Source organism: Pangasianodon hypophthalmus, chromosome 28, assembly GCF_027358585.1.
Source record: "Pangasianodon hypophthalmus isolate fPanHyp1 chromosome 28, fPanHyp1.pri, whole genome shotgun sequence".
In the NCBI taxonomy this organism is placed as follows: domain Eukaryota; kingdom Metazoa; phylum Chordata; class Actinopteri; order Siluriformes; family Pangasiidae; genus Pangasianodon; species Pangasianodon hypophthalmus.
Window position 1 is genome coordinate 4105763 of NC_069737.1, and position 22176 is coordinate 4127938.

General features: G+C 36.5%; 1 protein-coding gene across 13 annotated transcripts in view; it reads left to right on the forward strand.

Annotated features, from left to right (window-relative positions):
• Positions 1-22176, forward strand: part of nrxn2b (neurexin 2b) — a 591140-nt gene that overhangs the window by 37040 nt on the left and 531924 nt on the right. Inside the window, exon 1 of one of the 13 annotated variants that reach the window (XM_026945169.3) lies at positions 891-2375. The exons of the other annotated variants lie outside the window; for them this stretch is intronic. The gene's annotated coding sequence lies outside the window, so the exon portion shown is untranslated. Of the gene's footprint in view, positions 1-890; positions 2376-22176 lie in introns of those variants that run through there. 13 annotated transcript variants of the gene reach the window in all.

A 22176-nucleotide genomic window follows, 5' to 3' on the forward strand; every position in this document is an offset into this window, starting at 1 on the left:
TTTTGTAATAATTTTTTGGGATAGTTGGGTGAGTTTTATTTGTCCAAAATCTAAAATAAATTATGATTAGTAAAACCACTGGTTATGGATTGTAGTATTCTGTGTATTACTAGTATTTATTAAAAAATACATAAAACAATTCTAAACAAACATGTGCAGATATTTAACTACAAATTCTTTAAGACTAATAACTGAATAATAACTGACTGATTAAAAAAGTCCTAATCACTTGATCTATAGGTATAAAATATACGTTATTATGTTTGTATCAGAGCATAAAGAGCTTTAGAATTAAAAAAAAGTGAAGAACCACATGGCACTTAATTGATGAGCGCTTTAGGAATCCAGACTGAGTTTTTTTGTTGTTTTTTTTTAAGATAATCTGCTTCATGTTTCGATGTGTTGTGCGATGTGAGATGCTTTTCAGCTCACCACGGTTGTGTAGTGTGATTGTGTGAGCGATAGACTTCATGTAAGCTTTTCTTTAAATAATGGGAACCCTTGCGTCCTACATTTTCCAATAGATAGATAGATAGATAGATAGATAAATGAACAAACCACTTTATTTATAAATTCAGCAATATTTATCTATGATTAATGCTTTGGCCTTTTTATGGGATTTATTTCGACAGTATCCTTATTTTTGATCAAGTTGCTGTTGCCTGCAACAATGGCTACAGCTTCAATCCCAAAAGACTCCCATGATAAAAGTGTGTGTGTGTGTGTGTGTGTGTATTAACTGTATCCTCTTTATCCAATATATCCACAGAAATATGATCCTGTCAGTGCGTCAGTTCTATATCATATGACTTGCACTGTTCATAAATGTTGTTAGGCTTCATATACCAGCACTGATGTACAGGATGTAAGCAGAACTGTACAATATCCACAATACATGTGATGATGAAACAGTGTACTGTACTGTAACTCAGTATGGATGCAATGCTGAGTTTGGTTACCTGCCTTTTTAAAAATTAAAGAGGAGGGCATGTAAAACTGCTGAAAGTGGGTCATAATGAATATGAAATTTGGTGCGAGAAAGAGAAGGATAAGGAGAGAGAGTGAAAGAGCGGGGGGAGATTTGAAATAATTAAGAATGGGAAATAAGAGAAGCATTCAGATGTTTTAAATGAATATGTGAAGCTGTAGGTACTCCAGTGTTAAATATACTACGGGTGCGTCTCAATCAGCTCTCTAGCTCCCTAAGTCGTGAATCAGTATATTGCGTACACGGGTACACGGATTCAGGCACTGGTAAGGACCCTGGCTCACTACACATTGGGACACGGATGATTCACTTTCTGGTGACGTGACTATGTACTCGGGTTGTAAAACATCACCACTGGCATTTATCATCAACAGCCAGGACCGATACGGTACTTCAAGCAGGATCGTAGGCTAGCTAGTGGATTTTTTAAAAATCGTTAAACACTTAAAAGTCGTTAGACTCAAACAAACCATATACAGAACGTCAAATAAAGTTAAAACATTAAACTAAACATTAAACATAAACACTAACATAAGTAATCATTTGAGAGCTACAACAACGATAACAAGCTACTGCATTTGTAGACCAAGTTGGCTGAGAGTTTGTCTGCCGTTTTTTTTTTTTTAGTTGAGAGGCTTCAGAAAATATGACGTCATTTCCAATAAGGGAACATCAATGGTCCTTGGTTTTTGTGGTGCATTGTGGGATTGTTTAGGGAGCGAACGTTTCAGTGCACTGGAAGGATTTTACGATTGAGACAGCCCTTAAAATGCCAGCCTCCCCGATCAGTGCCCTGACTACTGAACGAGGGAGCTGATTGAGACACACCCCTTGTATTTACAGCTTCTGAAAAGCGTATCGATTTCAGGATTGTGTTCAAGAATTCAAATCAAAATGGTTAGGCATAGCAAGTGAATGAGATGGAGGCAATGTTTTAATCGGTCTGCACGGAATTGTGGGTGCTAACAGATGCTTAGCTGTAGGCTTGGTATTTAGGAATGACAACACAGGCATATTTACAACAACCATGTATACAGGAATATTCTGATGCCTGAACACATCTAAACACTGTATTGGGAATATGGCTGCAACCCAAATATAGACTTTAAATGGAATTTGATGTGCATGTAAATGTCACCACTGATGTTAAGTGAAACTGTGGAACTGTGCTAACTGGTCTTTGAGCAAAGGCCTGCACCATCCATTAATCAGTGCAACACACAGCACCTGCCACTGATTCCTTTTTAATCACACCTGCTTCCAATCAGCAAGATGAGCAGCCACGTTCATACCTTAGTAAGAGTTATTGTTTGCCTCACACATAAAAATTCAGTATGGGCTTTTAAAAATAATTAAAAAAACATCAAATCTAAAGAAGCACACTGAGGTAAGTTTGTTACAAGTCTGGTAAATTCACTAGCTAGATTTGTTTTGTTTTGTTTTGTTTTGTTGTTAATGCCATTTTAGCATTCAATCCTACAGGGTTATTAAACTATAGCTAACTTCAGCTAGCCAAATTGTAAGTTTGTCTGAGTTAGCAGAGTAAAGACATATTTAAATATTTAAATCAATAACTTCAGGTTTATTAAAACATCATTGCCTGGCACATGAGGGGATGAACTGAGATGAGTACATTTTTGAGAACATTAAAACTAGTAAGTTGGATATTAGTTGAATTAGTTGAATATAAGACAGTAATAATGCAATACAGTAATAATGTGTCATTAGAATAAGAATAAATATAAACAGTAAAATATTAAGAAAGAACTTCAGTCAGAATGTAAAAGTGTTGTGTGACTCAGTGGTTGTATAATTTGCTCTGTTGATTTGTAAAGAGTCATGATGGTTCAGTTGAGGAGGTAAAACCACATGAAGAAAACATCATGTGTCCTGCAGAATTCTGTCGCATTCAGTTTTAGTGGCTTCCACACTTCACTCTCATGTACAATGGGCATGAATACATCTTTCTTTCTTTGTCTCTCATCCTTTTTCTGTCTGTCTCTTTTTCTTTTTCCTTCTTATCTGTCCTTCCTTTCTTTCTTTCCACCTTTCTCGTATTTCTTTCTCTTCTTTTTCTTTTTCTGTCTGTTTTTCATTTTCGTTCTTTCTCTTTTTGATTTTTATTTTTCTCCTGTAAAGTGAACGCATATTTTTTTCTTCTTTCTTTTTCCTTTTCCCTTTTATTTCTCTTTATTTCTCCTTTTATCCCATAAAGTGAGCGCACTTTTTTTTCTGTCTTTTCCTTTTCCCTTTATTTCTTTCTCCTGTCTCTTTCCTTTTTTTTTCTCTTTCTTCCTTTTTTTCTCTCAAATAAATAAATAAATGCATTTTTTTTGATGTTTTACTTTTTCACTTGAATAAAATGCATGAGTAGAGTACCTGAGTACATTCCAATGTGGATTTTTTATTTATTTATTTTTTTTTAAACAAGTAGCTTATTGGCTCCATACTTCTACTTTTAATTAAGCTTTTGACAGTGTACCCATACTTCTACTTAAGTACAGTGTTTCTCTACTTTTTTCCACCCCTGTGCATAATACTCTAGTGCAGGCTGTGTTTATTGTGCATATAAAATACTTTGCAACAGAACTAAACTATCAGTTAAAGCAGACGAGTAACTTGTCTCTCAGCAGCCTGGTGCTGACGCTCAGGATCTACATGTACATGAGCGACCGGCTTCATTGTTTCATGTGAATGTGACAGAAAATGTCGATTTGTTTGAAGGGAAAAAAGACCAAACCATACTGACAAATGAGAAAATTGTAGCAGTGTGTTTTACTGTCTCTGTTCATGTGTCCTCATGGCCCTGGACAAACTTAACGATGACATCTGGCACAAACCCGGCCAGCTTTTCATCTTCTCTCTGTGTGAGTGGTGGTAAAGTTTACAGGGACACAGGTCATAAAGTTTAAGGACTAAAGGAGTCAGACATAGATCTATGCTTCTGTGCAATGGGTTTTGCACATCAGCACACAGAGCTGGCAGTAATTTTAGATCAGATTTCTAGCAATTTAACAAGAAATCTTTTTTTTTTTTTTTTTTTTTTTTTTTTTTTTAGCTAAAGAGTCTATACAGCAAATCTGAGAATTATTTACACTTGTATACTGTAAATGTTCTGTAAACATATACAACTGTTACTTAAACAGTAGTACAACTTTAGCTAGCTAGCTAACAGTAATTCAGTGTACAAAAGCAACTTGCTAAATTGTTAGCTGAGCTGCCTAACTTAGTACACACTGTTATTAGAAAATTAATCTAGCTAAAACTAGCAAAATGTTTAGCAATTTTACTTTTAAAAACATTCTTCTCGTAGTCTTATATAGCTAATATAACTTAAGTAGCTTACTGATAGAACAATTTAAAGGTAGAAACAGTGACTGAAATGAAACATTAAATGTGGCCTGCAGCTAAATATGTGTGTGTGTGTGTATGTATATGTGTGTATATATATATATATATATTATATATTATATATTTAGCTGTATCCTCCATGTTACATATTTTCACCACAATGAAATTACGCAGTACTGGTAAAATTACAGAAGTTTTTGTTGTGTAGTGTCTGTCTGAGAGCCTCGTATCCTTTTTAATGCACTGTATGATTTTTGGTAACAAGTATATTTAGTAATTTGTTGTCTTAACACTTTCTGCAAATACAACACCGAGGGAATTAATTAGGACAGAATTATGTGTTGGTTTTGGATGTAATTTTTAGACATGAATTTAATAACCAGTGATTAATACAGATTTTTGTTTTTTTTAGTTAGTATCCAAACAGTATCAACTATTACTATATTATTTTTTTTACTACTTTGTTAGATCTACTTAAGTTTCTAAATTCTGATTGCTCATAAGGTGTTTAGTTTTCTGTTGTTATTTTTTGTATGTTATTGTTTCTATAGTAGCCACTTGCACAGGGAATTGTAGGATAGGTGCCTTACATAAATTTAATAAACGTACGTCATTGATTTGAGGAAAGTGAAAAAGAGAAGCTAATGAAGGAACGACCTTTTATAACTAATATAATGTAAGTGACCAACTAGATTAGCCGACGTTAATATACTACAACGTTAACTATAAATGGATGAAATGTAATAAGTGCATCATTTTCAGTAAAAATGTTAGTTTTAAGTAAATTGTTGTAATTTAAGAGGAATAAAATACTCAAAACATGGTGCTGTTATTCGTCAAAAAAATATTAGAAAACTTTGGTGTGGAATCGTGTTTATTCCTTACTTTTTACTGTAGTTAAAGATTCATTAAATGTAACTAAAGAGAAACAACTCAATTACTACTTAACAACTAAGAACATATTAAACAGGAGTTTTAATTATTTTAAGCCTTAATTATTGTAACATTTAGTGATGTTTTGGTGCATGTTTTCTTTTTCTAGTGACTAATGCTGTAAATAATATTAAGAGAAAAGCACAAACTAGCATATGTTGCATATAATTTCAGTCAGATAAATAAAAAAAACCTACACCTTAAACAAATCCCGACATACTGAAGTGCAGTCCATTCATGTGGATGAATTGTCATAACATGGATGTGTTGAATGTTCGCTGGGGGGTTTTGTTGATGTGTGAAATTGGGTGTGAACTCCCTAAAGCATTCGCCAAGGTTGTAGAGAATAGAGCTGCGTTTCATCGCACCTTCTGGGAAATGCTGACAAGAACGCTACAGCGAGTGTAGGAGAAATAGTGAATATTGGCCATAAAGGCTTTAGGAATCAAATATCTGATAAATAAACTAACAGGTTCAATAGCACTAGTTCAGTTTCTTAGTACTCTGTGTAAAAAGAAAGAATCATCAAATATCAGTCTGTCTATCTTTTCCTTTCTCTCTATCTCTCTCTCTATCCGTCTGTCCACTATAACCTTCTTATTGAGCCTTTTCTACTGTGGATTGCCATCATTTTCAGTTTTAATTAAGAACCTACCATAGTGCGGACGGATTTTTCAGTTTCTCTGTCCCTTTCGGGCCTAATCTCATCCTCTGATATCCGTCCCTATTCAATTAAAAATCAGCTCAGTTCTACAGTCGCTGCTACCACAGCAGTAAATTAAAACTTGATATTAGAAGGTGTGAAAAGACAGAAAAAAAGACTTTGGTCAATCTTCTTGATGAAGGAAAATATTAGAACTTTTCACTGGTGAAAACAGGGTTTGGCTGTTGAGAGGAAGTGAAGGAAAGACACCTAGAGATTGAAGCGGAGCGATAAATCTAAAAGAGAAAGTTGACTTAATGTTGAAATGTCTCTCTCAGTATTTTTATACAGAGCTAGTTACCTAATGCGCTAGCTAGCTAACTTTAATAACTAGCTAATGTTAAAATGTCCAAAATAAACCATTTTTCCATATCGTAGCCTGTTGAGCTAGGTTCTACACTGTGTAGCTAAGCTAATGTTGGCTATCTATGCACATAAACTAGTAAGAGGGTAGAAGGCACACACTTATGACATCAGATGGCAGTAGTAAATGTTAAAATATATATATCTCCAGGAACATGTCCTGCTTGAGGAAATCATATTCACTGAGACTTTTTCGCTATACCTAACATTCTAGCTAGCCATAGCTCTAACTAGCTAAAATATCCTTTTACTCCCAAATGAACCATTTTCCATCTTTTAATCTGCTGAGCTAGGTACTGCACTGCATAGCTAAGCTCATGAAATCTAGCTACACAGAAACTACTAAGACAGTAGCAGGCACACACTGATGACATCAGATGGCAGTAAACGTTGAAAAAAATTCCAAGAACATACCCTGCTTGAAGAAATTGCATTTGCTGAGACTATATAGCTAGCTAGCTTACATAATAGATAGCTAACTTTTAGCTTGCTAATACTGTAGCTATATAACACTAGCTATCTAACACACTAGCTAATTTAATGTTGTAGTTAGCGAACTTTAACTAAGCCCTTGGTATAGCTAGCTAGAATATTTTCCATAGCCTAGCCTGCTGAGCTAGGTACTGCTCTGCCTAGCTAAGATAATGTTCCCTATCAAGTCACATACTCTACTAATAGAGTCAAAAAGCTAGCTAGAGTGTTAGCTCACGAGAACATTAGCTATCTACCACTGTAGCTAGCAAATGTTCTACCTAATGAACTTTTAAGTGCACCAAAATGAACCATTTTTCATTTTCTAGCCTGTTGAGCTAGGTACTGCACTGCCTGGCTAAGCTAATGAAAGCTAGCGAGACACACAAACTGAGAGAGTAGAAAGTGCACACTGGTGACATCAGATTTCAGTAAATGGTTTAAAAGAAATTCCCGGAATATATCCTGCTTGAAGAAATCACATTCTTTGAGATGGTATAAGACAGAAAAGGTTACATAAAGAGCAGAGAGAGATGAATTGAGAGCCATTACAGGAGAACTGTCACAGCGTGTTAGACGTTATAGGTTGGCGTCGCATAGTGAAGGTCATTGTACCCCTCCATTCCATCCCACTCCTCATTGATAGTTGAGCTCACCAGATTTATGACTAATGGTTCTTTCTGGGGTTCGTTGAACTGGAATTTAGCGTTTGCAATGTCCTCGTTCACCTCAAATGCCATCTATCGTCTTTTTTTCTCCCACCTTCCGCACATTAATGCTGAAGGTGCATTTCTCGCTTTGTCATTGCCCATGAATCCTCATCCTCTCCTCAATCTTTCCTTCTGCAAAGTGTGGCCTAGATTAGCCCTGCTTTCTGCTTCTCACTCATTTGGCTGTTACTTCAGAGAAAGGATGAAGTGCACTGGAGTCCCTGAAGAGACAAATCTTGTGTGTATGTTTGTGTGTTTGAGAGCTCTGTGGAAGCTGAGTGGAGGATTAAAGTCTAAAGGCTCAGATTTCTATACCTGTAGTGACAAGATGGAGCATCAGCCATGTGGCGGTGTGTGTGTGTGTGTGTGGGGGGTAAAATATCTCCAGAATGAATGGAGTTTTGACATTGTGACTAAGTTTAGCTGGTCATCAAAAGATTTCTCTCTTAAGGAAGTAAAGGAATGGGTCTATATGAGAGATATGTAACACAGTGCCACTATCTGTATCTGTAAGCACTGGGAGAAAATGCAAGGACTGTCAGTATGGTGTATGAATTCTGGTTCTGACAGTTCTTAACCTTCATAGGTGTTCATAACCATTCATAACTGGTCTCAGCTAGAAATGCGCATTGATTGTTTTGATCATCTTTCTGCCACAGTTAAATTTTCTAAAGAATTTGTTCTATTTCTTAAAATATAAGCATGCTAGTAGCCTAAAGTAAACTACCTCAATCCTGACCAGGCAGTTACTAAGGATGAATAAACAAACACTATAAATGCCATGCCACGCATTAATTTTTTTCTATGAGTGGGGAAAAAAAAAAAAAAAAAAGAGTAGCGCATCTTCTATTCCTTATTGTATTTGATTAGAACACATACAGTATCTCACACTGTTGTTCTTGTTAGAGCTGTGAAATATTTTTGCCTGTATGACCTTCCTGGGCTAATAATAGTCTTATATATTAGCAGAAAAATAGCAGATGCTGGCGACTTGAATGAAACTTTATATCCTTGGTTCGTGTATGTTGTGTTCATTCGTTTTTCGTTTCAAATGAAACATTCATGAATCCAACATCTCTGCTTAAGATGTGTATTCTGGAAACTTTTTTTAATGAAAGATATAATGAAAATGTTGTCCATGCTGTCTCTCTTACTGGTATTCTCTTACTATTTTTTAAAAAAAAAGGCAAACAAAAGTACTTCAGGTGCTACCACCTATCTGATTTGACATTGTTCATGAATTTTAGCGACAAAATGAATCTGAAATGGCAAAGAAGAAAAGTGCAAGCGCTTTTTGTAACAATTAATGTTTTAAAGCCAAAACCTACCAGCTAAAGATGAATGAACGCAACATACACAGTCTGTTTTCCCTCAAATTGGACCAAATCGCCTGTGTGTGTGGATGTTTTGGATTGAGTAAAAGTGCCATAACTTGCTGCTTTTTCCTCACTGGTCTCCCCATGTCAGTGCTTTTTCATTATCTGCGCCGATTAAATAAGAAAAGGTCAACATGTCCGCATTTCTGCGTCATAAAAGGAACAATTTTAAACATGGGTAGAGGATTAAATGGTTTTTTTAACCTCTTCTCTCTCTCTCACTCACACACACACACACGCACACGCACACACACAAAAATAATAAATCTGAAAATGTCATGTTCAATGGATAAAGAAATTTTCCTGTTGTTCGAGGATAATGTCAGTGTAATATTTTTTAAAATTTAATGCATATATGAGAGTGGTGTTGCTCATATAATAATAATAATAATAATAAAATGACAAATTCTTTAATTAAGCACCTGCTTGGGTGTTTTTAAAAAGGTTGCTGGATATCTTAAAACTTTTGAAAAGGTCCTCATTCTGTGAAAATATCGAAGCGTAACAATCCTAATACACAAGTGTGGAGCGGAAGGAAGCTGATTATTCTTTGCAATTTTGTGTTAAATGAATGACGACCCACTTTGAACATTTACTACAATTAATCTTTCCTGCTTTTATTCACCTGAGTGGACTCCTCAGTGGATTATAAAACCTTTCATTGGCTGATTAGATGTATTATAGCAGAAAGAACATGTCATTATACCACTGCGCTGTTGATTTCTCTAATCAGGTTGGTCAGAAGGGCGAAGCACAGGTTTATATTAATGGGCTCGGTCTAATATGTTTCTAGAGTAACAGCTAATTCATGGGAACTTGCATGGCAGATGCTCCACATTAACGTATAGTTGATATTTATGAAATAAAAACACATAAACGTTCTGAGATGTTTGCACCAATGTATTTAAACACGCCCACCTCTACCACTGCAATATCCAAATAAGATCGATATGTAATAATTTTTTTAAACATATTGAGCGTAGCCCACTTCATGCATTAAATCTGTCATTTATGATCTACATATAATTAGACCTACCGTGCTTATGAAACTTCTCTTCTCTGCAAACACAACCTGGCTTGCAAGTTACATGGCAATACATTACGGTAACGTTGGTAACAGCTCGTACAGAGTGAAAGTTTAATGTGTTGTTATGCAGTGTATGCTTGTGTTGATATTCAGTATATAGAAGGTGCTTTGCTTTTTTTTTTTTTTTTTTTTTTTTTTTTTTTTCCCTCCCTCCCCTGCGAGACTGGCTCGGTTTTCTACCATCAGAAAGTCTTCAGGTTTCAGGAGCTTTGTGCTTTCTGGTCTGTCTGTAAAATGACAAACTGCTTTTGTTTTTTTTTGGGGTTTTTTTCGTCTTATTAACTTTCAGAGTGAACGTGAGGTTAGGGAAGAAATGTTTATAGCTGCAATATTATAAGTGATGATGTTTTACAACCTTAAATGGACAACTATAAAAGGATAAAAAGTACATGTTCTTTGTTCTTTACATGTTGTTGTACTTGTTGCTGTGGTATAAGAGGAATAAAACTTTAACATGTACTGTTATTGGTGGTGACAGTAACTCAGCATCACGACAGGGCGCCTCACACGTTCCTGTCGTTGATTATTTTCCTATAACAGCACACCCTGTAGTGTTTCACTCCTTACGTAACAGCGCTGAAGTCTGTAGAATGCAGTGATTTTATGAGGATAATAGTGCTATACCAGTAATGTTCATCATCTATTAAATATTTGCTGCCTTGCTGTAGTGTGCTTGTTTTTGTGTTTTGGTGAAGGGGGGACTTGAGTTAAAAAATGTACCAGCTCTGGCCTAAGCAGGCCACTGCAGTCATTAAGAATGAAACCCCTCTTGTGTTACTGGGCGATTACATTGATCCTTTAGCTGTCAGGAGCTGGCTCAGCCTCCTAGCAGACGAAAAACCCTGAAAAGAGGCAGCGTGTACGCGTCTCTTGTTCTGCATGTCCAGAATATGGATGAGTGTTGGATGGATTATGGGCTTTGTGTTTAAATTTAAAGCCTTGCTACGTTGGAGTTGTACACGGCTCAAGATCATGTACTTCCTCCCAAGTTCAGATCCAAATGGAAACTCTAAAACCACAAAAAATGCACCATACAACTGATAGAAATAAATGGCTTAGGCGATTGGTTAATTGGAGTTGAAAGTAAATTATGGAAACTATGGAAATCTTCTTTTACCCCTCATATTTGTTGGCGTTTTGTTGCCAAATGTTACTTAAGCCAAGAACAGAACCGAGGAAGGAAGTGTGGGGTGAATTTAGATAACTAACCCAAAGGAATCGCTCACTTTTTTCAATTCAATGCTGCAACTATTCAGTAGGAAAGCAGTGCTAATGTGCTAAGTCTGTAATCTTACCCTTAGCTCCACATGCCCTTCATCTTTAAAAGAAGCCATTTTAATAATTTACCAATTCCATTCCTCTTAAAGGCATTGATTCATCGATCCCGAGCTCTCCACATTTCAAAGGAATGGAAACGAACCCACATTTGGCCTTTTTTTTCCCCCCAGTAATGACTTACACTAAGCATAAGTACGTTGGGAATAAATCGAATTTATGTAAAAGAAAGCTGAGGAAACAGTAGTTTGTGTAAAATGATATTCTAGGAACCAAAAAAATAGCCATTTATGTGAGGTAAATTTACATTCATTCTTTAAACAAACATGTTAAGGAAGTGACATGATTGGAGTCCTAAGGTCTGTATTCAGCGTTTCGGAGACAAACAAAATTCTTGCACAACAGTTTTCTGGTTTACTCACAATTTACTCAGATGTAACCATGGATTTAAGCACAATTCAGAAGTTAGCCGAGAGTTATGCAAATGCCATTAATTAATGATATTGTCCCTTTAAAGTCCATGTGGACAATGGAGGAGACATTTAATATGTTGCTTATCTTAAGACTGATTTTCTTTTTGTTTTGCATAAAATTCTGAATTAACTTGAAGTACGCTGTGAGTATAGCAGATGAGTGCTTGGTCAGCTTATCCTTCAAACCGCCAGCACATTTTCTTTGCAGTAGAGAATGAAGAAATTGGCTTTATTTGCTTAATTTGACTCCAATTTAACTCAAAACAGTGAATTTAAAACATGATAAAATAGCCTACATGCTGCACAAGTTATAATTTCATGATGTAGAGTGAGTACATTGTGGCTTCATTAAGTTGTGTGCAGAAGTGAATCCAAATGAGTGTGGAAGCCATGTTGTCGAATTAGAACGAATTTGTATTGATTAATGCGATAACTACAACTAGCACTGTGCATGTAGTGAGGCATTGTAAATATACTAGACTCCTATTAGATGTTTATTTCAATGTTTGCCAATATGTATTTATTATTCATTTTTACATTTTGTCTTGCTTGTATATTAAATCATATTACATTTCAGAGCAAAAAAGGAAGCTATTTCCTTCTTTAGCTTTCTGATGCGAATTAGTCAAACGCTAATAGTCTAGGCACTGTCTAGACGCTATTGGCTCGGTAGTTAGCACCGTTGCCTCACACCTCTGGGGATGTGGGCTTGAATCACGCCTCAGCCCTGCGCGCATGGAGTTGTTCATGTTCTCCCCATGCTTTGGGGGTTTCTTCTCCAGGTACTCCGGTTTCCTCCACCAGTCCAAAGACACGCGTTGTAGGCTGAGTGGCATTTCCAAATTGTCCATAGTGTGTGAATGGGTGTGTGCGCAGTTGTGCCCTGCGATGGGCTTTCCCCCCGTGTACAGGGGGTCCCCCGCCTCATGCCCCGAGTTCCCTGGGATAGGCTCCAAGCTCCCCTGTGACCCTGTGTAGGATAAACAGTATAGAAAATGGATGGATGGCTGTTTCTACTCAAGAAAACTATGGCAACCTCAGAAGCATGAATTACATGCAGGTGAATTTTCATAATCTGAATGAGGCACCTGGAAACTTGACTTTCAGCATCTGCGGATCCCAGTCTGAATCCAAGTAACTTTCACTACATAAATATTTACATGAAGTTGCCTTCTCTGAATATAGCTCTGTACGTACAAAGGCAAGAGAGATAATGTAAGTATTTGGTTTATATTTGATGCTTCATTTGCAATTAATATGAAATGTTATATTTAGTAAATAAACACAGCCTGTGTGTGGCTTTATAGGAATTGTCATGCTTCTGAGGCATAATTATCATATAACAGCTTTATACTGCTTACAGTCTTTCTTGCTTTATGGTGATACAGTTCATTCATCCTCTTTTTTGAGATCTCTGTAGTACTGCATACACATGCTGATCACTTGTAGTCTTTTGTACCTTGGTATTGAGCTTTCACTCAAAGTCACTAAACCTCTGAATGTGCATTTCAACAGTGCCTCGTCGCCTGGAGCCTGGGTCGTTCATGATGGTTAGTAATTTTGAATAGTGTTTGGCTTTTTTCTAAATTGTTCAAAAGCACAAAAGACAGTGACAGGTGCTGCAGCCGTTGTCGTTATTCTGTCGTGCTAGCGCTCGCTGCTGTTCTGAATAAAAAGTGAAATTTAAGACGTGGCTCTAAGTACAGTATGAAATTGCTTCTTGAGCTTTGTGCCCTGTCTCGGGAGTTGTTATCCCAAACCACAAATAACCCAAACCTGACAAGGATGAAGGATATTTTCAGATCTAATATGAACCATACTTATAATAGTTTCCAGTTGGGGGGAGCAGGAAAGAAACAAACACACCAAACCAAGAAATAAAAAGCAAAATAGGCTAAATTCCTAAATATAAATAAAAATATAAATAACTCCTAAATAAAAATTGCACATTTTTAGCATATTTTAATAGTCTGTTGATCAAGACAGAATTCAGCAGCTTTTAAAAATTTATTATGTAAAAATTAATTAATCAATTTTTCTGACACAATATTCTTAACCATAGGGGAAATATATAGTGTGTGTGTGGTACTTAATGAAATAGTGTTTTGTACTTGATAGATACCCATTAGTATAAAGAAATACATATATATATTTTTCTGAACTATGCTTAAATGCAACAGTGATATTTGTTTTAATATGGTTAGCAAAAAATGAGTTATGTAAAAGCAAGTATACAAGGGTATTTTATGAAATTTGTGTTCCCGCCTCATGCTGTTCCTGGGATAGGCTCCGGATTCACCTCGACCCTGAGTGGGATTAAGTGCTTATGGATGAAAAGCGAATGGATGAATGGACATACTAAATTCTAACTAAAATTATATTTAAAAGTAAAGTATGTTCTAAAAAACATTTAAAGTCTGACCAAAGTATACATGCTATCATTGATCATTCATATATTATTTTTTTCATAATATATTCAATTCAATTTTAGTTGTATAGCACTTTTAACAGCGGACATTGTCACAAAGCAGCTTTACATAAAGAAATACATTTAAATTAAATTAAACCAAAATAATGTGAATTTATCCCTAATGAGCAAGCCAGAGGCGATGATGGTGAGGAAAAACTCCCCGAGACGATATGAGGAAGAAACTTTGAGAGGAACCAGACTCAAAAGGGAACCCATCCTCAACGGATAGTGCATTTATAAATAAATCCTTTCTATAACGGTGTACTAAATGGACAAATAGTGCAGTTGTGCAACCAGTAAATTCATCACGGTTTTCACAAGAAGTCTGGTTTGTTAAACCTATCCACTGTCCACTGATGGAGTCCTGAGTACGAAGCTGCTCATGGCAACCGCACATTTACAGCATACTTAGAAAAGTTCAGTATATTTTAAAAACAGTAAAGTGCATTTAATTTTTATTTTTATTAGGGCATAACACAGTCATCTGCATTTTTTCCTTTGTCATTTTTTTGAACACTTTAAATGGACACCCAGCTATAGATTAATTTCTGACGTAATTTTGAAAACTGATTTGAGCAGTACAGTTACTTTGACCTAGAAGCATTTCTTTCCTTTCATACAACTGACTAAACTAGAGCAGGCTTGAACATCATGAAGTTTGTTTTCTGCTTCAAGGTTCTTTTCAGGACATGTATAGATAAGTGTCAGGACAGAGGTTTTAAATAGAACAATTGGGAAGTATGATCTCCGGTAATTCACCTCTCTCCGTTCTGAATTTACTCCTGATGCACTTCAAGTGCAGATGGAAAGATTTGGCAGAGTTGTTCTTGTTCAAGTAACTCTACACTGGCAGGCCAGGACCATCCTAACAGCCTGAATCTTTAAATGGATTGATTGTATTTGGATTATGTAGAGACGCTGGAGTAAAATGGGGGTAGAATTGGAGTATAAATGTATCATGTCTTAGATTTGAGGTAAATAGCTTTAAAAATAGCTGTGGAAGTTTAAAAAAAAAATGAAATGTCAGAACATAAGAGTAATCTTTACGCTCTAGCTTTCCTGAGCAATAGCTTTGCCATGCGTTTTCTGACAGTGAGAACTTACAGCGCTCGTGTTGGGGTTCACCTCTATGCTGAGGGCATGCGAGCTCGCTTTTATCAGCCCACTGTATCTCATCTAAACGGGGAAGGAGGCAACGGTCATTTTTTATTTCCCTCTAGTTGCTGTGATAATGTCATTAATCTCTGTGGTCCCTGAGCCCGAGGTCTTCTCTCGCACTTCAGATGGAACGTCGTTAGTCACAGTCACGATCTATGCGCATGCACATAAACAACACCGGGACACAGATAAGATGGCATTAACATATGCAAGAAGTACTCCGTTTTCAATTCGGAGCGCTTTATGTGGCTCAGCAAAGTGGATCAAGGTTATGTTTGTTGTGAGGAGAGGATGGAGTAGAAGAAGAGAACGTAGGAGATGTGGGGAAAATGAGACAAGGAGTCAGAATGAGAGAAAGGAATGTATGCATAGAGAAGAAATGCGAAATGAGCCTATAAATAATGGAGACATCTGCTAAAATGATTGTGGAAACCATGGCAGATTCGTACTGAGCAACTGTAAGAACAAATATGTGCAGGCCAAATTTAAAAAAAAAAAAAATCAAATCTGTTGGAAGAGATAATCAAAACTCTTGACTGCCAAAAAAATTTGTTCCAAAAATATCTGCCAAATATAGTTCACAATCTGTAGTTGATCGACAAGACTGAGATGCAGATGGTCTTTTTTTTGGACCAACAAGGCACCATTCAGAACAATTTAAATGGCTTGAGCTGTATGAAAAGATACAAAAGTTAGGGGTGGGGTCAGGGTTAGCAGTCATAACTCTTCTTACTACTTTATTTATATGAAATCAGCTCCAAATAAAATACAATCACATCATCGCTCCAAAACGGTCATTTCAGGCTCCGCCCAGATGTATAGGGGTATTTTTGTAAACATTGCCTTTACTCCTCGATTTAATGAAAATAAAAAAAAAATCGTTATAAAAGAAGAGCGTTTTTCGAACGAAAAATCTTCGAAAAAAAAAAAAATTATCTTCACAAGAAAACGCAACAACAGATTCGAAAATGCTCACATGCACTCCAGCCCAGCAGGTAGCGATACTACAAGAACGTATTAATAAAACAAAGCAAAAATCACTTGCAAACATTAAATTATTAAATAAGAAATTACTACAGACAGTGTAACAACCAGATCAGCAGAAATGATAAACCTTATCTTCATAGTACATGCAAAACCACAATGGACTTGCACAGGTTCATGCTAGAATGTACGTTTTCAAAAAAATAAAATGAAATAGCCAAAAATTTCTCCACCTTGGATTTTTTTTTTTTTTTTTTTCCCAAAATGCTTTATTTTCAGAAACCCAAAATATGATTCCAACATTCTCATTCCAAAGAAGGTTGATGTGACTTTTTGTCGTGTGTGTATATATATATGTGTATGTATGTATATATATCATTTTCCCAATACACTATAACAATCTGAGTATTCTAGTGGGAAGATATGATCAGCAGAAGGTCTTGCTAAATAGCCAAATTCTAAGAAATTCAGCCGGAAGCTCAGGAATGTTTTCTCAGTTCTGAACACAAGCCTCACTTATTATATTCAGTGAGTATCTGAGAGTGCAGTGTTTCTGGGTTAGTAAAGGTCAAGTAGACCTTTAAGCAAAGTATCATACTTCTGTTTACACACACGTCTTACACAGCCTTTCCTTCATGCACAGTTTTGGGCTATCAGTGGACAATTCTTACAGTGTGTGTCCACTTATCTGTCTATCGCTAATGGGAATTTCTGTGAGGGTGCTACTTAATGTTGCATCAAAGCAGAAAAAACTATAGACACAACTGTCTTTTTTTTTTTTTTTTTTTTTTTTTAATTTCATCATAAAGTGCATGTTCCTTTGCCTGGCTAGCTTGTTCTTAGCTGTCTCTTGTTTGGGTAGCTTGCTTAATCACACTAGCCAAGCATTAGCAACTGAAAACAGAAATGTATAATATTAACAACCAATATTACCATTACCATCTCCTACCCAGTAGTTAGTGCTTTCTCTCTCTATTGCACAATAGCCACCAATTCTGTTTTGTGAAGTATAATAATTAGTCTAATGTTAGCTAACTTGCTAGCAACCTTCACTACCAGTTTACACGATATAATAGCTAGCCTAATGCGAGCTAAGTTGTTATCGAACCTGCGTAACTGTAATGCTATAATGGTATAGCATGTTAGCTCCTGGTTTGAATTACATGCATACTTGGCTAGCTACCAAACTCAGATAGCTGTGACCGGAGACCAGATGACTTTAAAAAAAAAAATTTTTTTTTTTTTTGTAACATAATCATCTTTATTTTTTGCCTTATTAACTTACAGATTGACTGTTTCTAGCTGTAACATTGTAAGTGTTGATGGTCCACAAACATGAAATGTAACTATAAATGGATAAAAGTATGAAGTTCCGTTCATTAATACAGATGAATACACTAAGTTGTAATCAATGAAACACTGCTGTGGTATAAGAGGAATAAAACTGTTATTGGATAATAATCCACTTCAGAGTGGTAACAGTAAGTTTTGTTCTTGTAAGACTGCACCACAACACACCTGGTTTGATTATTTTCCTATAATAGCATGCCATGTCACGTTTTATTCCTTACTAATGCAATGTGGAGCTACATTATATGATGCTGAGAAACGAATGAAAAGCCTTCTCTGTATGCTGTCACCTGATTGGCTAAACGCAATGCAGCGTACAGAATCATTTGCATGAAATTGAGCTGCTGCTACGTGCCAAACTAATGTACTGCCAAGACACATCCATTGTGCACTGCATGGACCCAGCAAATCCCACCATTGAAATCTATAGAGATATAGAGAAGTATTTATTTGCCACACACTCTAGTGGAGATATGTGTACGTGTGCTCACGGTTCTGGGAGAGAATCTGTTTGTTCTGCCATGTAACTTTGGTGTGTCTGTGCTGTTTACTCCTTCTCTTTCTCCCATCCTGTGTGTGTGTATGTGTATGTGTATGTATCTCTGCATGAGATTAGTTGCAGGTTAAGGGCAGGGCGGCAGCCGTCGGCTTACTGCCTCCTTCATCCTGACAAACCCTTGGGCAAAACACACATCCATGCCCCCCCACCCCCACATCTCCCAAAAGAAAGGAAAAAGAGAGAGAGAGAGTATCCTATTTCTTAGCACACCATTAGAAGCCATAAACCAGGAATAAAAGGACAGTTTGTCCAAAAAGAACTTTACATTCTATTTTTTCCTCACCCCAACTGTAGTCAATCCACAGGATTTGATATTCTTGAGTTTTTTTACTGGAGCTATGAGGCTAATGTAGCTAACAAGCAATTTAGCTAAGCATTTGTAATACTAGGAATAGTCTTTAATAATATTTATACACAAAAAACATACTCATTCTGAGAATTTTGGATTCAAAATGAAAATGGAACTGCATTATCATCTATCCCATGATAAAAGTTTACCTGAGTCTAACAAACTATAAAACTATATGTGCTGTTTCAAGATGGCCGCTGCTACTGTTTTTAGCACTGTGACATCCTTTTGTCCCTTGTTTTTAGATGACAGTGTGTCATACAGAATAAGAAAACACAAAAACAAGTCTTTCTGAGATACTAGACAATTCAACAAAGCGGTTGATGATGAGTGTGATGATTTAGACATGCAGTGTACACAATGCTAATCTGCCTTCCTGTCATGTTAGCAGCACTAGCCTCATAGCTAATAAAGGATGAAAAGAGCAAACTTTTGAAACCCAAACAGGTTCATTTCCTCGGGTAGGGGGAAAAAGTATGTGAAATTAGTTTTTGGTTAAAAAGAAATGAGACTTTGTTGTTACCGCGTGTTTGTGTGTATGGGTTTATGTTGGTGTACAGTAAACATTAACTCGGAATGATTCGTTTAACATGACAAAATATAAGTAAAGCTCTTTTTGAACTTTTGAAATCTTTATTACTGTTGTACACCAGCTCTGTCTTCAGATGTACAGTATGTAAAGGAATTGTAGGCATATATATTATGCATATTTAGCACATGCACCTCTCTGCCCCCTTTCTCTTCATTCTAGGGCACCTCTTTTAGAGTTCATTATGGTTATGCTTCTTTGCTATGCAAAGTCACTCTCATTAACCTCCCGCAGAGGTATCAGGTCATACGACTTCCTCCTGCCTCCCTTTGAATGACACCAGAGAGCGTCCCAGACCTCTAGGTCCCCTGCTATTCGTCAAGGGATTCTGTGATGACATGTTTATTAATTTGTCATAAGGCATTACAGGTCAATTTGAGATGAAATATGATGCCTTGTTGGTCTTGACTGGGACATGAGTGGGTTGAGACTCGCATTGATTGATAACTAATTAAATTATTTGGACAGGTCGAGAGGCTGCAGTGGAAAGTGCATGTAAGGAGAAGGATGTCTTTTTTTTTTTTTTTTAATTGAAGCCAGGATTAAGATTTCAAGCTTTATAAGTAGTATGTATAAGTGGACACTAATTCGCCATCCAATTATGAGAGGATAAGAGAAGGAAGTGTGACAATGTGGTTTGAAGAAATATTTCATCAAAAAAAATGAATTGGACATTGGACAATTTGGCCCATCAGCTAAGACATATTTGGTGTTTGATGTTTTTCTTACAAGGCCAATGTAACTAACGAGTCTGTTTCACACAGTCATTTCCACAATTCAAGTCCATGCCCAAAGTTTCATATAATTACTTCAAACAACACTGTGAATCTATGTAAATTTTGAATAAACAGTTTTGTAAGATAGTCCATAAAAAAAAGTCCATGTTTACAGAAGCTTAAATAGAACCACACTGTGTCACACATAGCAGCCAGCTTTTAATTATAATGCGACGTTCAAAAGCTGGAAGCCTTTGTACAATACACAAAAATAGACAATTTTGCTTACATCCAAGTTATGTAAGTGCTTGTATATTTGATTGTCAAAAATAACACACAACAGACTTACTGATATCACACTGAAGTTCATTATGTTCCAGTAATAGCATGTCATGAAGTGTTTTATTCCCCATATACCACAACAATTTAAACAAAACTATAAACAAATAAATCATACAACATTTTAATGTTGTGAAACATTAAACATTGCAAGTTATCACTTATGTATGTCACTTATGTATGGCTACAAACAGTAGTTCCCTTACCAGAACCTTTTTTTCCTCTCTCTCTCAAACTTAAGACAATAAATGCAGCTTGCCATTGTTGTGGAGAAACAAGTCATCCTCTGACCTGAACACTTTTTTTGGAAAACTTAGTCAGGGATTTACCTCTGACTGTCACAAAGCACTGACACTGGAGAATCCATTCAAAAATGCTAAATGAACATCTCCTCACCATATCAACAATTACATATGCTTTTTAAAATTATTTGTTTGTGGGGCCTCTATGTAAATATTAATGTATTAGAATGAGTGCAGGCAGAAACAGGAAATGAATCTATGAAGCCGAATTGAGAATTCAGCAGCGCTGTGGTACAGTACTGTATAAATATTGATATTTAAACTGAGGCAGACTTCCATTACGTAAATAATTCATTTTTTCACCAACCTATTTCTTTAAACCGGCTGCATAATAGCAGAATGAACACAGCAGGCTTATGTAGCTTTCCTCCTGTGTGTGTGTGTGTGTGTGTGTGTGTGTGTGTGTGTGTGTGTACGCATGTGTGTGTGTGTGTGTTATAGGGGATTTGTGAGCACTTACTGCAAAAGAGATTGAAATGTAGAGAACCTTTTCACACCGCTGACCCAATCCATGTTAAAAGCACTGACTGGTCTCTAATCCTGTTGTATACAAGACTGAATTAACTTTCTGATGTGTGTGTGTGTGTGTGTTTTCATTCTATCTTAATGCCAAATGGAGGGACCTTGTCACACTGTGGTATAATCTCTAACCGTCATCATGTCTGTCTTAATTAATTTTCTCTGGCTTATTCTTTCTTTCTTTCTTTTCTCTCCAAAAAATCGTTATAGGAAACTAATCTTATCAGCTCCTGCCCGAATTCTCAGTCATGTTTTCCTCTAGTTCTTTGAAAAAGAAAGGTGAAATGTATTTTCAGTTCTGTGCTAAATAAGAAATGCGCATCTAATATATTTAAAAACCTGTCCCTTAAATTATGTTCCACATTTAAAGCTCAAGTTGTTTATTTTCTATTCCGAGAGTTTCTGAGGTCAAGGCTTTAACCTTAATATGACCAGAGCTTAATATAGTCCTGATGCTAGTGGTGGTGTGCTGTGTATTTTCATTATCTTGTATCTTTTTTTTTTTTTTTTTTTTCCTATTTGTTATTCATCTTCCATTGATTTGGCATTATACTTTAACTCCTCAAAAGAAGCATTTGAATTTTTGTGACTGATTGATTTAGTTTCTTGCTTTGTGCACAAAGGATGCATTTGTCCGCTTCTGATCTTGCCCTGTTCGCTCTCCTATGAGCAAGCGTGGCAGCGCTCCAAAGCAAAGCGTATCAAGCTGCCTGTTTGACCCTCACAGCAGCATGCATGCCTATACACACATACACACACACACGCACAGCGTGGGTGTACCAGTGACGGAGGCCGTTGCCTCAGGATTTGATGTGCTGCATCGTTTATGCTCTTGCCTTTCTCGCACTCTCTGTCTCTCTGAAATCCTCAGGGCAGCGGTACAGCCAAGGTAATGACTGAGGGAAAACACAGTGCACTTGCATACATTATTAATATATTGTTATACGGTGGCCTCCACCTCCACTGCCTCCAGAAGTCTTACACACTGGTTTGCCTGCTAGCTGAAGTGGAAATGGTGTGCTGCGCCTCAGGGTGTGTTTACATTATCTGTGTCAATGCTTAGCTGTGTCTATACAGTGTGCATATATAGCATATTGGGTTAGGACGTTGA